This window comes from Dermacentor silvarum, chromosome 5 (genome assembly GCF_013339745.2).
Source record: "Dermacentor silvarum isolate Dsil-2018 chromosome 5, BIME_Dsil_1.4, whole genome shotgun sequence".
Taxonomy (NCBI): Eukaryota; Metazoa; Arthropoda; class Arachnida; order Ixodida; family Ixodidae; genus Dermacentor; species Dermacentor silvarum.
Genome location: NC_051158.1, coordinates 173,808,025 through 173,819,674, shown reverse-complemented (window position 1 = coordinate 173,819,674; position 11,650 = coordinate 173,808,025). Strand labels below are relative to the sequence as shown.

Here is an 11,650-nt window from a genome sequence, read left to right as displayed (position 1 = left end):
TACCGCACAAAAAAAGATGAGTACATGTAGAAAATTAACAAAATCAACGAGATAAATTTATACAATTATTACATGAATATACATTCTATGCTTGAAAAATTATTGGTATGTACTTTCACATTACAGTGCAGGTAGAAACATACATATACAGTGCATAACAAAATGTTAGTGCAAGAGCATTTTATTTATAATGAATTTGAGAATGTAATAGAAAGGTTTTTTTACATTCTTTAAAATGGGCTGCAAAAATCAATTCTTTGTTCAATGATGTTTAGTAGCTTAGGTATTTGATAGTTCAGATCCTGATGTCCATAGTTTGTACGCGTAAATGGTGTTCTGATTTTATTGTGTAATGGGTATAGAGGAGGAGAAATGGGTAGGCTGACAACATGGAGTCTGTGTTTTTTTATATGTAATAGAAAACTTGATTTGCTTGGATCAATAAATGTTTGTTAAAAATATTCAGTGTGGGTAAGTCTCGCAGCTCACCATGGTAGTTTTCAAAAATTCGGACTACTCATTTTTGCAAGTTTAGTAACTTCTCATACTTTTTGCTGTCGTTCCCCATATCAAGGTACAATAAGTTTGCTTCGAGTAACAAAGGGCATAATACATTGCTTTCTTTAGCCATAATGGTATTATATCACCAATTTTATACATACAGCCTACTACTTTACTAAGATCGTTGCTCAGCTTGTGGACATGATTGCCCCAGGCGAAGTTCTCCTGAAACCATACCCCCAAAAACTTTTGCGTTGTTACTTGTTCAAGCCTCTTTGCTTCAAATATAACATTGATATTAACAGGCAATGGCTTATTTATTGGTTTAAATATGATATATATTTAGTTTTGTTGACATTCAATTGAAGTTTGTTTATGTACAGCCATTCAGATAATAAATTCAAGTAATCATTCATTTCTTTTTCTATGCATTGCAGGGAATAATTTGCAAAGAAACGATTGGGGTCATCCGCATACATTATGATATTAGGTGAGGAAGAAATACTTGGAAGGTCATTAGAATAAAGGTTAAATAATGCAGGACCAAGTATGGATCCCTGTGGTACGCCAGTCTGTATTTTGAGAAGTGAGGAAGTCGCCTGATTAATTGAAACACACTGATAATAATGAATGAATGAATGAATGAATGAATGGTTTTTATTTCTTTTCACATTGAAAAAGAGGAGACAGGACTAAAAGCTGAGGTACAGCTTGACGAGGGTCCCGCCCCCTTATACGTTTGACAGCAGAGCACTGCAGAAACATCACGAAAAATGCAACACTTCCAACAAAGTAATATTGGAAACAAAATGCACTTTCAACAAAAATAAAATCTAGTATAAAATTACGCAAAGACATATATACTTATATACACATAGAATTTCGCATTTACACCTATATACACGCATGCAGATACAGACCATATGCACAAGCAATGCACACAGATCTATATACACGTATGTACAGGTGTGCTATCACGCACTCATGACTGCAATATGTAAACAAAACTTTTATGACATACTAGTCTATTTGGCATAACTGACTGAATAGTCTTATTTCGTTATTGGAATTGCATAAAGGATCAAAGTCTTCCTGTGCGAGTTGATTAAGTAGAATGGGTACTGTAAGTGGTAATGATTGTTTATTGTAATTGGTCCGAGGTGTGCGGACGTGCCATTCCTCTTTATGCCTAGTATCACGGATGCTACGGTTTGCTTTTAAATCGGCCATAAAAAACACAATAAATTTATTAGGCTTCAAATATGACCTGTAGCTCAAAAGTAAAGGATAGTTGTATAAAAAGAATGCAGGCAAGATTTCAAATTTTGAGAACAGATTTGTCGTATAAAATAAACGAGGGTCATTGGCAATGTATCGCACTGCTCTTTTCTGGAGCAAATGCAATTTCATAAGGTTTACCTTGCTAGTAGTGCCCCAAACGAGGTTACAGTATTGCAGAACTGACAATACTAAAGTATTATAAAGTAAAATTTTAATTTTAACAGGAAGAAAGGATTTCAATCGACCTATTGTCCCTACAGCAGATGATAGCTTTTACTTACATGTTCTACGTGATCATTCCAACTTAAATCTTTAGCGAATGTTACCCCTAAGACAGAGACCGTGTTAACAATTTCTAATTGATCTGTACCTATTTTCATGTTTATTGAACTTCATAATTTTTTGCCTCTTTGCATATAGACAACAACTTTTGTCTTGCTGGCATTTATTCGCAGACAGTTTGCATCAGCCCAATCTTTAAATTCTCTTAACGCTCTGTTCCCCTGAAGCTGTAGTTCAGTCTCTGACGTAGCAGTAATAAACAATGCTGTATCATCAGCATAAGAAATAAATTTTGCCCGTACTGAACTTGCTGGCATATCATTTACAAACATTATGAACAGGAGTGGTCCAAGGATGCTTCCCTGCGGAACTCCAACTCTTACAGCCCGAAGACTGGACTTTTCTCTTTCCAACTCGACATATTGTGCTTGATGCGGTAAATAATATTCAAAGAGCTCCAAGGCGATACCACGGATACCATAAGCTAGCAGCTTAGCGAGTAAAATTTTATGATTTACAAGATCGAATGCTTTAGAAAAATCTATGTATATTCCCATAAGTAATATTTTATCGGTGAATGCCTGTAGAATTGTTTCTTTATGAATTAAAAGAGCTGTTTCGGTGGAACGATGCTTCCTAAAGCCATGTTGGAAATCGCCTAACAAATTATTTTTGTCAAGATATGATACTATTCTAGCGTGAATGATTTTTTCAATGCCTTTTGAAAATACTGGTAGGATCGAAATTGGACGATAATTGCCCAGCAAGTTTTTGTCGCCTTTTTTAAACACAGGCTGCACTCGAGCAATTTGCATGTCTTTCGGAAATTGACCAGATGATAGAATCAAGTTGTAAATGTGAGTAAGGACAGGACAAATGATGTCAAGGACATGCTTTACAGGTCCAATTTGAATAGCATCTGTGTCCTGGGATTTACTACTTTTAACAGAGCTTATAAAAGAGAAAACCTCAGTTAAGGAACTCCTCATCAGATCTAATGCCATACCACGTATACTGTAGTCATAAAGTTTGGACAGAAGCACAACATGATTTACACTGTCAACACCTTACGCAGGTCCAGAAATAAACCTACCGCGTATAAACGTTTTTCAATATTTTGCAGTATTTCATGTTTTATGTTTAGAAGCGCATACTCACATGATTTTTTTGAAATCCATATTTTGCCGTACTGATAATACCATATTTCCTTAAGAAACCCTCCAGCCATGAATTTAGAACAGTTTCCAAAAGTCTCGACAGAAGAGGTAGTATTGATATAGGTCGGAAATTGTTTACACTATGGTCGGCGCCACCTTTATGAATCGGGCAAACTCTGACTATTTTAAGTTTGCTAGGGAAAATTCCGGATTCAAGTATTTTATTGATAATGTGAGCGAAGACATTAGAGATGATACACATATTTTATAGGAGATGCTATGATACCGTCGACACCTGCAGCAGTGTTGCGCGTGAGTACATGAAATCATTGAGATGCATATTAGTGCAGCGCGGCAGAGAATGTTTTCACTTCACATCACGCGCAAGAGCGCTGCCTGTGCATTCATGTGATTTCATGCAGCCCTACTTTTGCCGCGGGCTTTACCGTAATGCTTGGGCAGTGCGGTGAAGTTTGACAAAATTTTAATGATGTCGCACCATATCACCGAATTTCACGCTTTGAGACTTAACTTTGAGCGGAGCGGTAGCAAATGCTTACATTTACCTTAAGCACAAGCGCACTGTGCATGCATTCGTTTGATTTCGCGATGTGTTACTTCTATCGAGGGCTTTACCGCAATGCTTAGGTAGTGCGGTGAAGTGTGACAAATTTTTAATGATGTCGCACGATATGACCGAATTTCACGCTTTGAGACTTAAACTTGAGCGGAGCGGTAGCAAATGGTTACGTTCACCTTGAGCACAGGCGCACTGTGCATGCATTCTTATGATTTCATGATGCCTTACTCCTGTCGAGGGCTTTACCGCAACGCTCGTGTAGGGCTGTGAAGCTTCATGAAGTTGTAATAAGATCACATGGTCTGATAGAATTTCATGCACTAAAGCGTTAATTTTGTGCAGAGAGGCAATGAAACTTCATACTGAACTCGCAGCTTGGCAGGCATAGGTGATTTTTTGGGGTCAATAATAATACTGTGCATGTTTCTTTTGATGGCAGCCTTTACAGCATGAATGGTAGTCATGCTGTGAAGCGTGCAGCGCCAGTCATCAGCCGTAGCCGGCGCTTTTTCGGATGTTTTATTATGCTTCTGTAAACTCATTCTGTACGTTCACGTTTACGCTTCACAAAAGAGTCTGGTGTGATTATCTCACAGGAAAAGCGCTTAGCAGGAATTTGTGTTGAAGAGCTGTGAACGATGACTGACCCAGAGGGAACGTAATGTTCGATGGGCGTTAGCGCGGCGCCGCGTACGTAGCTGACCGAGCATTGGATATGCAACGTCGGCAGCGCGTTCGCAGAACTTTCGCTTTGACACCGCTTCTTGCAGAACCGGCGCGTAGTAATAAACAAATCAAATATACTAAATACAGCGGTAAAACACCACATTGTTCAAGTAAGATAGAGATGCGGGCAAGCATTGCAAGTCAATCTAATCCACTTATGTACTAGCATATCGTAACGTTCGTGAGTTCGCGTCTCTTGTGCGCGTCGTTTGAACTTCAAGCGTGAGCATCGCTTCCGAATGCTTTTCAACGACGATGTGTTCGACGGTGAGTTTTACATTGAGGTTACGATGAGTTGTAAAATGTTTGTATCTGAACAATTGCGACTGCTTTCGGCTTGCTATAACTGTTCAGCGCCTGGATGGACAAGTAGCACGTTTTGCAAACAGCACTTCTAGTGCGGGATTTGGCACTGTGTCCCAGAAAATCCGCACTAATCATGTAATGACGAATAGTTATTGCTGCTCGCAAACAATGAGTGCATAGTGCTGCCACCGCAAAGTAACGTCGAATTTACGCGCGTTGGGTTTTCGCACTGAAATTTGTGCCGATGCGTGGTGTAAGTGATGTCCCTGTACTCAGTTTAGTAGGGAAACTCTATGCCCTTGCTGAAGGTTTTGCTCTTCCATAGTATGGGGCGTACCGGCCCAGATGGTGCAACGTATTCAGCTCTTAGTATCCGTAACCGGAGAACAACGAGGCAGCTCGCCCTAGACGCGGGCGCACTCGGCCACTGTTTTTGCTAGCTCCATCACCATGTAACCGAGTAATCCTTTGTTAAACCATTTTCTTCTGTATCAAGTCACTGCCTCCTGCCCGCAGTGACGCCATTTCCTACAACCTGATGCGGCAGCTTTTTTGTCTATTCTGCTTGCACAAAGTGCCCTGTCATGTATTTCCCAGTGAAAGCTGCATTAATTCACGCACTAGGCATGCTTGAGCTAGGTTTTAGCTCTAATGAAACTTCGCTTGGGCAAAGTGGCATCGTGACAGCACTACTACCATTCTTCCACTCGCGCCCTTCTATCCATTGTGAAAGTGTGACACCTGATTTAGTTCGAACACATTTTGATGAAGGAGTTTTTAATACATTGATGAATTAAGAATACCTTGCTCCACCAAGCTTGAGCAGGCTAAGATTGGTGTGCAAGTAGAGTGAGCTTATCTCATAATGCCAACATACATGACTGGTAAACGGTTATGCAGACAGGCTGGAACTAAAGAACATGGTAGTGTCACTTCTAGGTGCTTGACACATTAAGAGATAGCATGACATACTTACAGGTAGAACATTAGCATGACGTATTATGAGCATGACATGTTAACACATAACAGCTGCAAGGACCCACTAATCTTATTGGGCTGATGTTAGTTTATTACTTTGAATGCGACAGCATTATAGGGGAACTTCAACCACTTTGAAAGATCTAGCAGAAAATGTGGCCTGATCGCAAAGACAGTGCAGTTTAGCGCAGAATCTCAAAATACTAGCTGTCAAGAGGGAAGAATGAAAGAACTGGCATGTTTTGCACGTGCCAGATGTTTCCAAGAGTATAGGCATAGCTACCGGGGGGCACTTGCCTCCCTACTGTCAAAAGTGGGGGGTTTGAAGTATGCCATTTGCCCCCCCCCCCCCCCCCACACACACACACACTTTTGAAAGTGGGCACTTTCGGCTGCATGCTGGAAAGTTCAACAAAACTACAGCTGAAGCTAAATTTTATTTTGCAATAGAGTGGCCATGTAGATAATGCTTTTATTTGCTATATGTATACCCTGCTTAGGCAGCGAGGATTGTCTTTTGTGCTTCCTTGTGATGCGCTGTAGCGGGCGAAACACGGGATTCGCCATACGCGCTCACAATGTGAAGGCCTGGAGCTGGACTGTTCTAGCCGTAACAAATTTCCGCTTGTGCTACTCGCATCATGCCCAGTTTTTTTGGGACCACTTAACCGTATTTGAAAACACAATCCGCTTGCCATATATAATCCACGGGCGAGGGGAGAAGTCCTGATAAAGATTTATAATCAGCCGCTCGACCATACAGGACCAATGTGCCCTGGTGGACCGAGACCGGGCTGCCGCAAAAGCCACAGGGGTCCTGGAATAGGAAGCCCTCCTAGAATTTGTACGGGGCGGGTCCTTCTGGCTGGTCCCAAACGTTCTCTTTGTACATAGCCACAATAAATGTTTTTTACTCACTCACCCCCAACGATTGGTGTACCTTGCGGCATGAAATCCTTGGTGTGCCTTATGGCAGGAAATTTTCGAAGCACAACTTCTAATTTTGTCGATTTTATTTTCAGGTCCTTTGTAAATAAGAGCTACACTATTACTTGTTTCCTGGCAGGAGCAAGAGCAGCATATATTTGATGTTTTGAAGAAATGGCCACTTTTTGGTGACGTGTACCGAAAACTTGAACCGCGGAGGTTGCTTATGTGCTCGAAAAACAGTTACGGAATACTCTCTTTCCCCAATTTTTTACGCGTTATACACGGCATTTAACAGCACGGTGTTTATATTTATTCGAAGTACGAAGCATTGTTCTGAGTGACAAGCGATATATGTTCATTCTATTTAGGTTCATTACAGCCTTTGTAGAAAGTTACTCGTTGAAGTGTTTCAGGGTGTCATAGTGCCGCTAGTCTAATAGTTTCCCGGACTTCTAAAACAACTGCACAAGATACGGACTTGAAATTCCGTGAAAATAGAATTCTGAGCGCCATGAGTAGCGAAACTTTCCCTTTCTTGCTTTAAATGCAAGTGTTCCAGATAATTATTAAACCCTCAATTTTTCATGTGTTTTTGTGCATCATACGAGGGGCGTAGTTTGTTTCTCCGTTGTCCTCAGTGAGCTAACCATGCCATCTTGTTTATAGCTGGGGAAAATTAGGGGCATGTTATAGGCAATATATTGGCAATGTGTATGATGAGTGGGTTAAATTCGCCTTTTTTGATATAATAGACTGCTGCACTGTCATAATTACAACTACAAATGAGGTAAAATTGTGCGAACATAGGGGGAATAATACGCCAAGTTTATGTGCAATGGTAAATGCATGTTGATCAAGTACAGCTTTAAAAAACTGTCTGTAAGCAAGTATTAGGAAATATCACGCTGTTGTTAGGTTTCACAATGCTAGGTTTCACAATGTCCCCAAGAGAATTCTGCATTTCCGATATTTTATACTTTTATGGAATAGGCAGCATTTTAACTACAATGTCTCGCGGAGTTTTAACATTTCTGGCTTATTTAGAAGCGTTACGAATATTTATTTAACCCTCATTTTTTGCCTTTAACTTTTTCATGCATGATATACCGGGTTCGCATGGTGTCCTCATTGAACTAAAGGAGGTAGCTTCTTTCAGTTTTGTGACTTTGAAGACCAGGTAACGTTTGATCTGGAGGTAAAGTTGACAATAGATGGGTAATTGGGACTGTTGCAATGAATTACGTATGCAAGCACTCTAGAGTGCTTGTAGCAATAGCCTCTAGAACCTATCTAACGAGTGGGGCAGAATTGAGCCCACTGCCCTGACAGAACAGTAAACGCCACCAAGACCAAATTTAGTGAAAATTGGTGGTAGGCTATGAAAACTCTCTGTGCGAGTTAAATGGGGCTGGGTCAAACAGTCTTCATAAAAAATCTTATTCAAGCGTTAGAGCATATAATATGACCGCTTTCAGCTGTTCTTCCCAATGTCCCGACGTAGCTGTTGGTTACAACAAAATTATATTTCGTCAAAAGGGGAGGGGGTTAAAGTAAGTACTATGTGCGACAAAATTTTTACATTCATGGTCTAGTTACAAGCGTTGCAAATAATTACTGAGCCATCATTTTTCCGCACTATTTTTTATGCATCCTAAAACGTTCCTAGTTGGTTTCAGCGATGTCCTCGGTGAACTAAACAAAACACATTGTTTATATTTGGAGAAAATAAAGAGCGCAGTATGGGCATTATGTCAGTAAACTTCAGACAGGGGACTAATTATGATAGTTGCAGTAAAATACGCAAGCAAGTGATCTGGAGCTTTCTGAAGGTGTTTTACGAACAAAGCAGAATTTATCCCGTTGACCTGGGAGGACTGTGAACTCAACCGATATCAAATCTACAGAAATTTGAGAGGGCAGGGGGGGGGGGGATGAGTAGGGAGGTAGTACACTATGATAAACGTTATGACAAAGTAATGTGTTAAGTGAATTAATGGTTTTTTAAATTTCCAAAAAGAAGTACTCCAAAGCATTACATGCAAGCCAGATTTCCAACAGAAACGTCATATACAGGCAACTTTTTAACAGTGTGATATAATTACAGGAAACTGAAATTTTCATTTCAACTGTTCGAAAGAAACAGCTTTGCTGGAAATTTGGTTGTAATTCTCCAAGGTCGCACACATCTGCTGTCCTTTCTTGTGTGAATATTGAGAGTCATTCATGTTGATTGTACTTCATTGTGTATAACCTCGATAATACTACTACCTTAACTAGCGATACATTTGTGCTATAGACCTAAACAGCAAGTACAATTTCTTGTTTAATTAGTAAAATTGTCTGTAACAAATGGGGATTTTCTTTACGTGCCCTGCGGTGCTACTGGGTGGGATCAGGAACCTCTGGACGCTCATTGCCTTTTGTACCTGCATCATCTTGAGACTTTATATAGTTGCAAGAAATAAATCGAAATTTAAATAATATTTCAAGCTGGCCATGGTTCACCATGTATGATTTATAGATATATCTATGTCTGGTGAATCTAAAAATAACTGACAGATACATTTCCAGGCTTTTTCACTTATTGTAATAGTAATTCCAAATATAAATATATAATGACAGAGAGAGAGACAGAGAGTTGCGAGATCATTTGCAGTTTGCCCCCCCCCCCCCCCACCCTTCACCCTCCACTCAAGAAATAATTGGTACGCCACTGTCCAAGAGTGACTTTGGCATGAGAGAAGTACGCGTGCAATTGTGGATTAATGGTTAGAACATTGGGCCACTGTGCTGGAAGACAGATTCGATTCCACCAACAGTCACACACTGCTTTATAGCATTATGGGCAGACTTCACCCACTTTAGAACTGGGTTGAGTGTACACGGGTGTGTCACAGTTTGCACGAAATCGCAAGCTTGTGAGAGGTACGAGGTATAGGAACGTCACTTTGATAAACGAGAGTGTGCAAGGTCGCACGTGCTTGCAGGTGTCGAGATGTCACAATCATCACAACCTATTGCATACTTAGACAGTTAGCAGTGCTATGTTCTAGCCTAGTTTTCTTAATTTACTGAAGCTGAATATCTGGAGAAACATTAGCACATGCAAAGAATTCTCAATACACAATTCTGGGACACTCTGCAGATGACCTATTTATTGATGTGAGCTACTTGCAGTTAGGCGCTAGAAAAAAGGGATGGGTCAACTGTATAGCTTCACCACAGCATGGTAGGATGTTAAGTGGTGCAGTCAGCGGATAACTTCTTGCTCTACATGTATGTTTAGTGTGCTTTACCAATTCTGAAACCCTAGAGAAAGAAGTGTTCAATAGCTTTCGCATGAATATTTATGAGCCTGTTCGTATTTCTTTCTTGGCGCAGAGAAAAAGCACTTCAAGCCATACAGGTTCACTTTTTGGAGGAAGCATTAAAGTACCTAGAGCAGCTACTTGTGGCCTGAAGCATCCAAACAACAGGGCGATATGAATTTCAATGTGGCAAAGTATGCTGTCAAATCCTTAGTTTTTATTGGTTACCTTAGCCTGCAGCAAAATGATAATAAAAAGCCATAAATTCCTAGTAGCTGAATCATGAAATGCTTAAGTTGTGCATGTTTACATGTTTTCTCCACAGCACACATAATTTTTAACTTTTCCTCTAGATGTCTAATAAAACGAATGAGCTTTCACATTACTAATTATTTAATTGAATTTTTTGCATGCTCAACAGTGTTTGTAGGGATAGTATGTAAATAAGGCATGGAAAAGTTTATTTAGGTGCTTTGAGTGAGTGCTTAACAGCAAGTTTTAACAACTGTAGTGAAATTACCTTGGTATTATTTTTATCCCTCAAATATGTCACACCTTTTCACACCCATTTCATGTATTAAAGCAGGCTACCTTTATATAGCTGTTTTATTGAGCATACAAATTACTCTGCTACATTAAAGTAACATTTAGGTGGGCTACACTGTCATACACCATAAAAATGTGCTGTATTCTTTCACTCAAGCAAAGTATGAATAACTTTGAATTAATATTGAGGCCATTTTCAGGTAACATTTCAATGCCTTTTTCTAGATGTTCACTGAACATCTGCGTAAAATGCACAAGTCTTGCAACACAATGTCTCTGGGATACTCAGAATGCGTTCTAGAAAAATAAAGAAACAAGTATAGTGCATACAAAAATGTGATCTGGATCATTGAAACGTGTTATAATTCTTTAAGTATGCTCAGTGTAGGTACAGGAGCCCAATACTTGATCACCCACACAACAGTAAAAGCATATGTGAAAGACAGTCCAACAATAAATGTGTGTTGTGCATTTAACACGAGTTCATTGCAAAAGAGCATAATCTGGACTTGAGCGTTGGATTCGAGTGCTGCCCTTTAGCATGAATTTTTTTATGCTGTTGTCTCTGTCTACTTGTGTTAATGGCCAATAAAAATTGTAGGCAAAGCTATACCTTGCCTCAAATATGATAGTGATAAGCACCCGATCAAAGAGTAGTAGTATATAAAAAGGCTAACCGAGGACCTAGCACATAACTCAGTTAGGGAAAAAAAAAACAGTTATGTGGAGGCTAGTTGGTTATGGAACACAGAGGCCAAGTTGTGCTGCATAGCTGATACAAAATACTCCCAAGTAAAAATGCTAAAGCACACAAGATGGTGCATAATCATCTTGTGTGTTTCGTATCAACTATGCAGTGCAACTTGGCTTCCATGCAAAAGACACACAGTACAAAAAAAAAAGAAGTCCAGTGTATATCTTTTTGTTGTGCTGTGTGCTTTTCGCGTATTCTTTTGCACTCACTATATCAAAGGGAAGCAATGCTCCCAATTTCATAGCAGGTAAATATCGTGCACCTACAAAAAAAATGTAGAAAAAAGCTATATATAAGTAAT

At 39.7% G+C, this 11,650-nt stretch overlaps 1 long non-coding RNA gene across 1 annotated transcript; it reads left to right on the top strand.

Annotated features, from left to right (window-relative positions):
* The first annotated feature begins 607 nt into the window (after positions 1 to 607).
* LOC125945229 (uncharacterized) lies at positions 608 to 10,320 on the top strand. The gene is made up of 2 exons (XR_007466718.1): positions 608 to 991; positions 10,123 to 10,320. It is a non-coding gene; the product is annotated as an uncharacterized LOC125945229 (long non-coding RNA).
* Positions 10,321 to 11,650: the final 1,330 nt, after the last annotated feature.